The sequence below is a fragment of the Benincasa hispida genome, chromosome 2 (genome assembly GCF_027475165.1).
Source record: "Benincasa hispida cultivar pf3 chromosome 2, pf3_genome.v1.1, whole genome shotgun sequence".
NCBI lineage: Eukaryota > Viridiplantae > Streptophyta > Magnoliopsida > Cucurbitales > Cucurbitaceae > Benincasa > Benincasa hispida.
Window position 1 is genome coordinate 8,881,661 of NC_143479.1, and position 13,656 is coordinate 8,895,316.

Genomic DNA, 13,656 nt, shown 5'->3' on the forward strand with positions numbered 1-13,656 from the left:
TGCCATATGGGACATGTAAATCGATTCCGCTCAATTTACATTTTCAATCTATTTAAAAGTTTTGATTTGAAACTCAATGTTGATCAAAATTTTATTTGTTTAATTTTTTTCATTATTTTAGGGGCCTCGAACAAAAGGTTTTACTTATTTATTATTTATTTTGGAAAACTATGTTTATTATTTTAATGAAATTTATTTTCCTCAATGGTCAACATATTTTGAATGTAAAAGTGTAATTATGAGTAATGACCCTTATCAAAGTACTCAAAAGGTCGGGTCATTACAGTTGGTATCAGAGCCTAAGTTTTAGGTTCTGTAGACTGTAAGTCTTGGTTTTGTGTCCCTTATGGCTATTCACGGATCCTTCGTCCTCGCCAGATATGTTCTTTCATTAAATGTTTATGGAAGATGTGTTTAAAAGCCTTCATGTCTAAGCTTTATGTATTGACTGATTGTTATTACTAGTTTAACAACCTGAAAGAAGTTAGTATGAGATGACTATTTTGTTTTTGTGTTATGGAAAGAAAGAAGGATCATAATAAAGCCATTTGGTGTTAGTTTAATTCATGGAGGGACTGTTAGAAACGGACATATATTTCTGTTAAAGGATATTGAAACCTGATAGAACTATGAAGTGTTATGCACTTATGACATGAAAGAAAGAAATGGATGTATTTGGTAAGCTATAGAATAAGGTAGGTGAATTAGAAATTCACTGAGGAATAATATTAAGTTTTGCATTACGAGAATAAAACTAATGGTGCTACAAGGAACTTTATCCTAAGGCACACGTTCTTAGTTACGAGATTAAAGTTTCTTTATAAGATAAGAAAGAGGTGAAGAAGAGACTATAAATTCTATTAAGGATTACTAGATGTTAAAGTCAAAATGTTCCAAGAAAAATTTTAAAAGGATTAATAGGTCACGATCATTTTCATGGTATTGAAGTTGGTGGAGCGAGTATGTAAGGTGTTTTGGTTCCTTATGTAACATGCTTAAAAGGAAGAAGAATTACTAGATGGAGGATAAAGCGATAGTATGAAGGACTCTTTACAAGACCAAGGTAAGATGAATTGGTCAAGGAATGCCAAGATGGTTGAAATTATAGTTGCCTTTGGATGGGAGAAATCGAGTTATTGGATTAGGTGCTTGGGTTTGAACTATGTGTTTGTTGCAATGAAAAAGTTCAAGTTTAATTAACCATACCAAGAGGAAGGATAAACGTTTTGAAGTTTAAAAGCAATGTTATCTTGTGGGGATATCCTATTAAAATTCCAAATTTGGAATGAAATTTTAGATTTCTGAAAGATTATAAAGGGTCACATGTCTTGGTTTAGGGATTATGTTTCACTCGAAAAGTAAAAAGTGCACTTTCAAGTTGTTGCTTAAGCAAGGATAAATGTGAAGAAAATAATAGTATTTAAGGAAAGGTTTTATTCATTTGGGGAGATAAATGGAAATTGATGTGTTCAAAATTCTAAAATAGTTAAGAAAAGTTTGGATTTTAAAACATGATATGGGTGGATACAAGACATGGTTTGGTGTAAAATAGGAATTTTTCATTATCATTTGGAACTTTGCACTGTAGAATGCAGTGTTAAAATATATATATATAGCTTGCTTAGGTTGTTACATTGTAGACTGTGAAAAGGGATTCGAATAGTCACATGTTTTGGTACAAATATATTTAACTAGGAAAGTGAAAATAGAGCATCTTGGATTTATTGGTCTTGGAAAAGATAAGGGAAGATGAAAAGATTTGAGAAATGTTTTGTTGTTTTGAGAAGGTAAGGGGAATTGATGTTTTGAGATTAAGAACAAAGGTTTGGTTTGGTGTCCAAGATAGGAAATATGTGTTTACGAACCTTTAGAGTTGGTATGAACAATCTCGTTACTATTTGGAACTATGGATCTTAGTATTGTTAGTTGAATGGATATCCTGCCTAAGCTATTGGTCATGGAATATAGTTTTAGCATGATAATTTGATTAAACTAGGCGATCATGCGTTGGAAGAGTGCTTAGCAATCTTCTTCAAATTATAGTGGAGTTGGAGGAAATAACGTTTTATGAAAGGATGTTTAGTAGCAATAGTTTCTTGAAACCAAGGAAATGGAAGGGGTAAGGCCTCGTTAAAAAGGGGGAAGATGTTGAAAGGTATTAGCAAGGTTTAGAGGTTTTGATTGTGGACACGAATATCTAGAACAAGGAATTAATGAAGCTATCAATTTGATTTGAAGGTGAAAATAATCTAGCTCCAAGTAAGAAACAAGCTATATGAGTATTAAGGTAGAGTAAATTTCAACTCTTATCCTTAAGGCTCCTCACAGAAGGACTCTAGTAGAGTTGAAATAGCCTAAGTCATTGATACAAGAACCATTTAGCAAAGTGTTTCATATGTGCCTTAATGTTTTTGCCTTGGAGCACATAAACTTTGTTTATTAGGAAAGGAAGATGATTCGTGTGACTTTGTATCAACTATTACGGATTGAATATGATAACGTATCTCGGTTGCAGGGGATTGTCAGGGAAATTAGGTACCGAATCCGAATTCTGAATCCTGGACTTGAGATGCCATGAGAGATATGTTTTATGTTGCATGGACAGTGAGATGACCCACTCTATGGAGTGTGAACATTCTCAATATAGATGTATGCAATCATGAAGGTCTTTATCTTAGAAACTGGCATTAGGTAATGGTTACAACTATTATGAGGTTATGGTGATGTATTTTGGAATGACAAATGCTCTACAGTATATGGGGACTTCAAGAGCTTCATTTAAGTGAGATTTTCAGACTCGTGCATAAGAGGGTCTAAATAGTGATTTGTATTTGTTTTAAGATTAAAAAGTAACATGATATTGTGTCAAATAAGTTATACAATTCATGGTAGGAGGTGAAGACTTTCTGAAACGTGGAGTTAGTGCTAATTAAAAGTTCTTTGGTAGAATTATCGGTCTGAAGAAGCGATTTGGAAACATGAGGATGAGACAAGAACTAAGTATCATAAGCCTTTAAGGACTTGAGCTTTCGAGGACGAAAATCTCCTAAGGAGGGAAGAATGTAACATCCCGAATTTTAGAAAAATTTAAGTTAATTATCTAAAATTATTGAGTTTAAATTTCCCTTTCATTTGGAAAATTTGGGTTAAATTAAAATAATTGAAAAACTTTTATTGATTAAATTTAATTTAATTGATTAGATATTCAAACTGATTATCTTAAAAATATTGAATTTTGTTTTTCTTTGATTTTAGATTTTAGGGCCAACTTAAAAAAAAAAAAAATTAAAGAGATAATTAATTTCATGTAGTTTAATTGATTTAATATTTAGAAGGATTTAATTTGTATCAAATTGATGGATTTTATGCCCTCTAATTTTGGTTTTTGAAACCTAAATTAAGATAATTTGAAAAGTTAATTGATTTATAAATTTAATAGAATCTTTGGAGATTTTGGAGATATTATGATAAAATATTTTATTTATCTTTTAAAAATTTGAAAAAAAAATAAAAGAGTTGAGATTTTTTCGAAATTAAATGAGAGTGAAAAGAGGTTAAAAAAAAAAAAAGAAAGCAATTCGGTTTTTCAACGAAAGCTTTCACAAAATTGTCGATTTCCGAAGTTTGAACCGTTGGATCGTGCTTAAATTTGGTCAGTCTGTTCGAGACATATAAGTTATGGTTTGTTCGTAATTGCTGCTGAGTAAAATCTGTAAAACTAGAAATTCCCCTTCTCTCCCACTCTCGCAAACCCTCCTCATGCAAGACCCTCGCTACCAGCCGCTAGCCTAAACAATTTATGCTGTCCTACAGCAACACCTGCTGCCTATCTATAGTATCCACGAGCCGACGCACCATCTACTGCCACTGCCCGATCTTTGCTGGAATCTTGAGAAAAACCTTGGATTCAAGATTTGGAAATTTTGAGGTATTGACTATCAAGCTAGAGACCATTTTGTTTTACAGAAAATTTGTGAAGACCGATTGACTAAATGAATCAAGTTTTGGAATTTGTCTTGGACCAAGCCACAACTTTAGGTTGATTCAAATGTGCTAAAGAAGTTCTAAGGAGATTTTGTTTTGCGTTTTTTACCAACTTGAGGTAAGTGCTATTATCGGTGCCTTTGTGCCAAGCGACCTAGTCTAGAATTATAAAGTTAACTAATGGACTCTTGAAGCATGATTTTGTCATGTTTTACTTGTTGCATGACAGTTATAAGTATTATGTGCATGTTCGAATATCTAATTAGTACTGATATTATGTATGTGGTGCATGAATAGACCAATAGAGCGGTTTATGTCTCGCCTTGACACATATTTTATTTCAGAGGACCTACGGGTCTAGTTTCATGTTTGACGGTGTGTCTACGGGCCGCTAGACATATGTGAGTCGAAAGGTTCACGTTCATGTTACTTTTATTTTCATGTTTCATGTTTGACGGTGTGCTTACAGGCCGCTAGACATGCGTGAGCCGACAGGTTTACGTTCATGTTATTTTCATGTTTGATGGCGAGCCTACGGGCCGCTAGACATGTGTGAGCCGACAAGTTTACGTTCATGTTATTTCCATGTTTGACAGTGTGCCTATGGGCCGCTAGACATGCATGAGTCGACGGGTTCACGTTCATGTTATTTTTATGTTTGACGGTGTGCTTACGGGCCGCTAGACATGCGTATTAAGGCAAGATAGTACGTCTTTTGGTTTTCCTTTCATCATCAAAAATCGATGTAGCTGTATGAGCTACGGGCTATTTTTCTTTGCTCGTGGATGCATAGCCTGATCCTAGTAATAGGATCATTTACTGAGTATTTTATACTCAACCTTTCTAATTTATGTTTTTTAGGTAATGATAGGAACGGACCGGCGGGTGACGAGAGGGATCTGTGATCGTGCCATATGGGACATGTAAATCGCTTCCGCTCAGTTTACATTTTCAAGCTATTTAAAAGTTTTGATTTTAAATTCAATGTTGGTCAAAATTTTATTTGTTTAAGTTTTTTTTTTCATTATTTTAGGGGCCCTGAACAAATGTTTTACTTATTTGTTATTTATTTTGGAAAACTATGTTTATTGTTTTAATGAAATTTATTTTTCTCAATGATCAAAATATTTTGAATGTAAATGTGTAATTATGAGTAACGACCCTTATCAGAGTACTCAAAAGGACGGGTCGTTACAAATATGATTTATATCTAGTGGAGGAGAAAACACTATGGTTTATATTTGATATTAAACTATAGGTTAATGAATATAATATGATTATATTTATTATTTTCTCCGTAACCGTGCGTTAGTGGGAAGTTCCAATCGGTTTTTGTAACTAAAGAATAAAATGAAAATCGTTTTCATTTTGCAAGGGATCACGGTTATTTGCTCACAAAGTGTTTACTGCCTATCGTTTAGTAAATTGAGAGACTATACGATAGCTCGAATTTACTACACGATCGCATACACGCGCACGACATCTTCTAAACGATCGTCTAGCGCTGAGCATTTACTAAATGATCGTATAGACGATCGCTACCTTTTTCCTACACGATCGTGTACTTCATCTAAACATTTTGTCTATACGATAGACTAAGCACTCTTGCACTTACTTGATCGTTGTATACGATCTTCTTTTCCTCTTCCCCTCTACCAAATACCAATAGAGCCCACTCTTTGGATTCTCACATCAAGAATACTAAGGGTTCTAAGTGGTAGTGTCGTCCCCATCCTTCTGTTCGTGTGGAGACTATTCGTGGTAGACGACCGATCGAGTGTTGTTGAACGATTGGTTTGACGTTCCAGCGAGAGTGAGAGGAGCATGTTCCCTTGGAGAGAGAGCGAGGTTTTGCTGAAGAAAGGTTCTTCAACTGGTATGTATTCGTTCTCTTGTTGGTTATTTATTCTAAGCATGTCGGTAATTTTACAGTATGATGCATATTTGTATATTTGAATGTAAATGTGGTAATTCTGTCATAATACCTTTGGAAATATCTACTTTCGCTTAGAGGTACTCTTGTATAAGAGTTCCTTCCGGACTAAGAATATCGTAGTTAAAATCTTTCCACCATAATTTATACTTTAAAAAAAGAGTGCAGGGGAATTGTTGACCTCTAGAGTTATTAAACTTAATTTGTGGGCTTCATGGCTTTATAGCAATTCAATAACTTATTTTGATTTTAAAAAAATCATTGACTTATTAATTTCTAGACTAAACTATTTCACACATTGTATCCTTGATGGTGAACTAGTTTCTTTCAAAAGCACTTGTTTGGTTTTATAAATTGTTTTTGGCTTAATAACCAAATACAATAAAATAAAACTGGTCATAGTTTTAGAATGTGTTTGGTTTACTTTTCAAGTGTTTAATTATGCAAATGAAACATTTTAAAAAAATTGAAGTGTTTGGTCACTACTCAAAATAGATTTTGAAACATTTTTAAAGTTTATTTTAAACAATTTTTATAATAAATAAATATGATTTTTCTGAAAAATATTTTTTTCTCTAATTAATCCAAATAGATCCTAATCAATGAAATGTTTTTCACTTGATAAAAATTCAAAAGTGGTTCTAAATTGAAAATTCTTTCGATATCTTTTTTACACATGTTTATCTTTCTTTTGACGATAAAACAAATCCATAATTTTGTCAACTATTACATCAAATGACATTCTCGAGTCATAAATCCATGTCCACAAACTAATTACTTGAACTATATATATATCCTTTTTCTAAAAAGTCAATTGAACCATTTTTTATAAACAAAGTTCGTACAAACCCAAGACCAGCTACTCCCTAATAGCTTCATTAACGAGAAGGCGAAGCAAACTATGTGGAAAAACATCTTTCCAAATCAACGAACACCTCAAAGAGGATGCTAAAGTCGCAATAGCAATAAGTCGCTATGTTCTTTTATGTGGACAATGATAATTACCTTATATTCTTTGTATTGGTAGGTCTATTAATTGAACCAATTACCTTATAGAAATTGCTTGAATTTAATTTCATTTTCACCTTAAAAAAAGGTTTTGGAGTTGAGTTGAACTGAACCTTTAGATTGAAGTAGATTTTATAACCACATGTTTTTTTTTCCTTTTTTCAAAGATAATTAACTTTAAAACAATGTTAATTTAGCAGTTGTCATGGTTGGATTTTGTTGTCATTAGGATTAGACAATGAATTTTAGGGTTGAAAAAGAAATGTACTATTATTCATTAACAAAATAATTCAGATATGACCTTAAAAAAAAAAAAAAATCACAAACTTTTACTTTAATTAAGGTAATTCGGAAAATAAAAAAATATAAATTGAAAATGCCTCAAAAAAGATCAAAGCCCCTTTTCTTAAATTCAACGAGGAAAATTTCAAACTGCGACTTCAATCTCGCCGCACATAGTTTTCTAAAAAGATTATTCCATTATCATTTTTTTTTTCAAATTTTAATTTCTTATGGAAAAAAAAAATAAAAAATCAAAAGTCAAAAATAAAAAATCAAAACACAAACAAATTTTCTTAAAAAAAATTATTCTCAATATAAAATAGCTATGAACTTCAATCCTCCTATTCCACAATCTGGTTGGAAAATAGCTAAAAAATTGTTCAAAGTAATTACACTTATAACGTGTTTCTATCTAAATTTTAAAGAAAAACCAATATTTGAAAAAATCCAATTAAATTTCAAATTATATAAAACATATTTTGTTTTTTTCGTTGGAATACTTTTCATAAATTCTAATATCATATTAAATAATACAAGATTACGTCTCAAAATTAATTGATAAATAAGAGAAGTTATAATACATGTATCTTATAAACATTGTAAGATTCCGTAAATTTTTTAATGACAATTAATTTTGAGATGAAATATCGTATTATCTAATTTGGTATCATAGTACATAAAGTAAAGCTCAAAGTTGGATCTCACGTTAAAAATATGGTCTCACAATGTTTATATAAACACGAATCATTTTTATTTTTTTTTACAATATGATACTATTTTTTTTTTATAGCGTTGGCGTAAATGCTAGAAGAAAATTAAGAGAAAATTAATTAATGATGATAAATTGCTTGGTAGTGTAGAGAAAAGCTAAAAGAAAAGAAAAAAAGGGAGAAAATAATGGAAATTAATATACAGTAACAAACAACAACACAGAGAAAAATAGAGATAAGATAGAGAAATGTAGGATAAGAAAGACGAAATTAAACAAAATATAATAATACAAATAAATTAATAAATCCCAAAAAAAAAAAAAAGAAATTACATTACTTGGAGCAAATGAAGAAGGAGATTCGATCGGACCATGAAGCTTGATTCCCCAGCCACGAGCAGTTCTTATAATTATCTTCTCACATAACAAGAAGTTTTCTTTTTCTTTTTTCTTTTTTTTTTTCTTCTTTTTTTCCCCTTCCTTTTGGTGAAGAGATCAAGAAAGAAAGAAAAGAAGAAGATCAAGAAATTAAAATGGAAATAATTATAATTCATATAAATCACATTCATATTGCTCTCTCTCCATTTTCTCTCTACAGAAAAAAAGAGAGAGAAATCAACAAAGAGAGAGGAGAGAATCTCTCTCTCTCTCTGTTTTTTGTGTAATGCCAATAATTCATTGTCAATTATACTTTACAGTTGTTAACCCCTTCTTCCATTTCTAACCCTATTGCAATTTTAAAGATTAATTAATAATTATACTTGTAAAATTCTAAGTTTTTAGAGTTCGAGACTCGAAGCTTTGATTTCTTGGTCGAAGGTATATACTATTTATGCTCATGTTAAGCTAATACATGTTAACAAAATTCGAAAATATTATAATTTTAGTTTATAGATCTTGAAGATAATAAGAGACTTTATAACCTTTATAAGACCGATAGCACAAAAAAAAATGCTTTCTCGCTCTACTTAATTTAAGGTCGTTACTTGGTTTTATGTGTTTATTCAATGATTTTATAGGTATCGAACACCTAGGAGGTAGAATCAAGCGTTACAGATTGTTTGGGGTTAATTTAGAGTAATTAAGAGCTAAAAAGAGTAATTGTAACATTGCGCCTGATGCTTTTTCTTGAGAGCATATTTTTTAAGTGAAGATAGCACCGCGGTGTCCCGGTCCCCTATGGCGCTGCGCTTTGGTGGGAAGCCCTCGAGGGCTAGAGCGTTGTGGCACCGCCAACGCCCTATATATAATTTCTTTTAATTTTAGGGCAAAGGAGGAGAAGTTGGTCGATTTTGAGAGCTCTAAATTCGATTTTCGTCATTCTTGGCCAAAATCCATAAATTACTTTAGATTTTGAGTTGTATTTGTATATTTTGGCATCAGGATTCAATTTTGATGAACAATTAAGGCCCAAATGTCAAATTTGAGGTTTGTTGAGCATTTTCTATGGATATTATGATATTTTGATCATTGTTCTTGAGATTCTCTACTTGTTCTTGTTTTCTGTTTTGTTGAATCGGTATGGCAACCGCAAAAGGGTGAATATGATTTAATCAAACCAATTAAATTTTTTTACTAACGTGGGTCCAATTAAACAAATCAACAAATTTTTGTTAACTAACAGTAAATTCATGTAAATAAATTCAACCCAAAATAGCAAAGTAATTAATATTACTATATTATATTATGTTTGTGTCTAGGAGAGGGATAGAGAAATTAACACCCGAAATTTTATAGTGGTTCGATACAATTGGCTTACATCCACTCCTCAAGCTCCTCTTGTATATTTCACTATAAGTCTTTTGACTCTTTCCATGACTTATAATCTAACTGCTACAACGTTCTTTTTTCGGATGCAAGAACAAACCCGATCATTTCCATGATTGAGAACCAAATCGTTACAACTCTTTTTCTGGGATCAAGAGTCAATCCTTACAGAAGTTTGGAAAAATAAAAAGCACACTTGACAAACTTTTTAAGTATAGTGGATTTATAAGTTTAAGCACTCAATAAATAAATCCTCACAAACAATATATCTCTCTAAAAAATAAGAAAAATGAAGCTTCGAAAGAGCAATAATGGAGACTTACTGAATTATGGAGGATTGTAAAAAGATGTAAAATTGTTATTTAATTTGTGGAGAAGATGGAGAGTTTAAAAAGAGAAGGAAAAAATGAAAACAAAATTCAGTTTGAGCCACTGGATGTTGGTATAAGAAAATTGAATGGTGAAGATTTAAACTCAACTAGATACAAACATAATATAATATAATAATATATCTTTTTTAAATCATTTTCTTTTAAAACCTAACAAAAAAAATAAAAGCTCATCATGTATAAAAAACCAGCCGTTAAATAAAAACATAAAATAATATCAAATTCATTTTCTTTGTAGAACCATTTCAAAAATCAAAAGTCCATTATGTGTCATTCCTCCTATGCTTCATATGTCACTTTACAATTATGTCCAATTTGATAAGAAAAATTTTGCCTTCCGTTAAGCTTTTTTCGGCTATATATTCTTCATTTAAACTTCGATTTAAGTGATTCAAAATACGTTGGAACCGTTGTTCCAAACTCTACACAATAAACACTTTAAAATACTCAAATTGTTAATAAATAAGAGTAGGTTTGTTATCATCCACATTAATTAATTAATTAATTAATTTAAGATTAAGGACAAAAGAGCAAACGACCTCCTGACAAACAGTACAAGAAAAATGAAATCAAAAGTGGTTCGTGATATAAAATATGAATAAGAATCACACAATCAACACACATATAATTTTAGTTTACTTGAACACAAAGCATATATTCAATAACAACATGCTTTTATTTTTTTAATACCTTTCCCTTTTTGGAATCAATCAAAAAAGGACAATTAAAAAAATATCATAAAGATATGAAAACTTCTCCTAAAATCATGAACACGTAATTTTTCATTTTTTCTCCTATCGACATACCTTCTAAAAGTAAGTACCAACGGTGTAAATTCAAAAAAACATCATGAAGAATCAACCAATCTCAAGTTAATTTTATCTAAAGACCAATTTCACAAATTTCTCTTCCTTTTGAAATCAATTTAGCACTCCATCTTAATAAAGGACAAAAAGACATTTAGCAGTAGCACGTAATTTAACTTGAGAATAGAAGTATCAAACAAAATTTTAAATACAATTCAAAATATAATTTACTTCAAAGATGACTCCCCCTAAAATGATAAACAATAATATGCATAACATGGGTTGCCATACAACAACAAAAACACTATAGAGAATCGATTTCCTTCAAACATGAAATTCTTATTTAGAAGTGTATAACTCCCCTTTTAAAAACATATAATCTCCTTCTAATAAGAGAAATCAATAAGTACCAAGGAGATGAAATTATTTAAGTAAAATTTAAAGCAATTGAGATACCAAAATATCAAATATTATAAGATAGACACCAATTGTTGAAAAAATAAATAATGATACCAAATTATGGCAAAGCCATAGTAACAAATAAATATAAACATGATATCAACATATTCAATTGTGAGCAAACACGCTAACGAGAGATGAAGAAATAAATCAATTCAATAACCACTCCCCCTCTAGAAAAGAATTTAACAAGTCTTCAAAACAACATGCTCAATAATCAATTATTTTCAACATAGGACAAATAAAATATTCCAAATATTTTCCATTCAACAAGGTAAGCCATGAACTATGCATAACTCATGCTCAGATTATAAAAATTTAATCCATTTCAACCTAGGGCATAAGTAACATCTATCTTCATCAAAATCTCGTACAAGACTCAATATCCTTCTGTTCAAAACTTTCCAGGAAAATTACAAGGATAAAGCAAATATCTAATTTGCTAAAAAGCCAAATAATAAACAATATAAATAAATGTCAAATAAATAGATATACAATTACTTCCCATGGCATTAAACAAATAACAATGCAAGAAATCAAATTCAAACTTTTTAAACTCCTTCAAGATATATGATTTCCATAAAATATACCAATATCATAATTATCTCAATAATTCAAAAAATAAAGGTTATCAAATATGCAAATTTTCTTTTCTTAGATTCAAGCAAAGTCATACTAGCTCCTCCAATTTGAATTAATTTTTCAGTTGAAGTCCAAATAATAATTGTTTCGATCATACCTACAAGGAAAGTTCAATAAAACGATTTTGGAACCTATTTCTTGGGTCCCTCATGGTAAGTGAGTAAAGACTTTGAAACCCATTTAAAATCTAAAATTAAGCTTTGGCAAATAACAAGTATGATATTTATGACCAATTTTGCCACAAGAATAACAAGTCATATTATGCAAAAGTTTGTTTTTAACAAAAAGATTTTGCACTTCTTTTCTATTCAAGAAATTATTTTTACGAGCAATTTCAATTTAAAACAATTTGGTCTAATATGACATTTTTCTCCACAATAATGATATGTACACACAAACTTTGATTTCACATGCCTATTTCTAACATTTTTATGATTAGGCACAAATTTAACACTATTCTTGCAATTAGCTTTGACATGGGAATGTTTAGGTAAACTTTGATTTTTCAAATATATTTCTAGCCTTTTCATGCTCATTCACAAAATTCACATTAGGAGCATATCTTGATCCAACATGAAATTGTTTATTGCAAATTTTGATTTTTCATAAATATTTCTAGATTTTTCATGCTTTGACACATATTTAAATTCAACCTTAGGCACGTTAGGTACAATACTTTGAGATATATAAGGATTGACTTTAACAAAAATACTTTTTAGAACTAGACGAAGAAATTTTATCAACATAGCCAAATATCTGGTTGTCATTCCAAGGTTTACCCAAGTCAGTAATTTTATCTAATTTTTTAGCACCTACAGTCAATTTCTTAATAGACTCTTGCAATTTCAAGCTCTTTATTAGTAAGTAATTCTTTTAAGCATATACAAAAAATCATTTTTTCTCATGAATATCACATACAAGAATTTAATTTTGTTAACAAGAGACAATTTATCCTCTTGTAAGGATTTATTGCTATTCTCCAAATCAAGAATTTTGTCTTTCAAACTAGCAATTTCATCTTTCAACTCTAAGAACAATATTCAATTTTCTCATTTACATACTTCAAATCATTCAATTCAATGATATTCATTTCATATGCTAAAGATTTGAGCTCACCATTTTCGATTTCAAGAAACTTAATCCTATCATTCAAGACACATTTCTCATCATCACAAAAGTTATCATCATGCAAAACATCATTAGTTGATCTATTTTTCAAACATATATTTTCATCTATCAAAGATTTATTTTCAATAGAGCCTTATACTTCTTTAATAGTTTTACATATTTAGAGCTAAGTTGTTCTAGATCATGTTGCATGTTTTCAAAAGTATCATATAATTCATCACAAGAAGGGTTTTTTTTCCGTTAACCTCATTTTCACCACTCTCTTTACCGGAATCTTGATCCGAATGAGCCATTATGCACAAAGAAGATCTATCACATTTTTCTTTTTCCACTTCATGTATTTTTCCTTCATTTTGGGAATTATAATTCTCCACATCAAATAAATCATTAGTAGTACAAGTATAATTTTCTGTGTTATAAATATTATCAAGAAAATTTCAAATATCATATGCATAATTAAACTATGCAATTTTATCACATACTTTATTATCCAAAACACTGCATATGATATTTATGACTTGAGCATTAAAAGAGAGTAATTTGTCATTC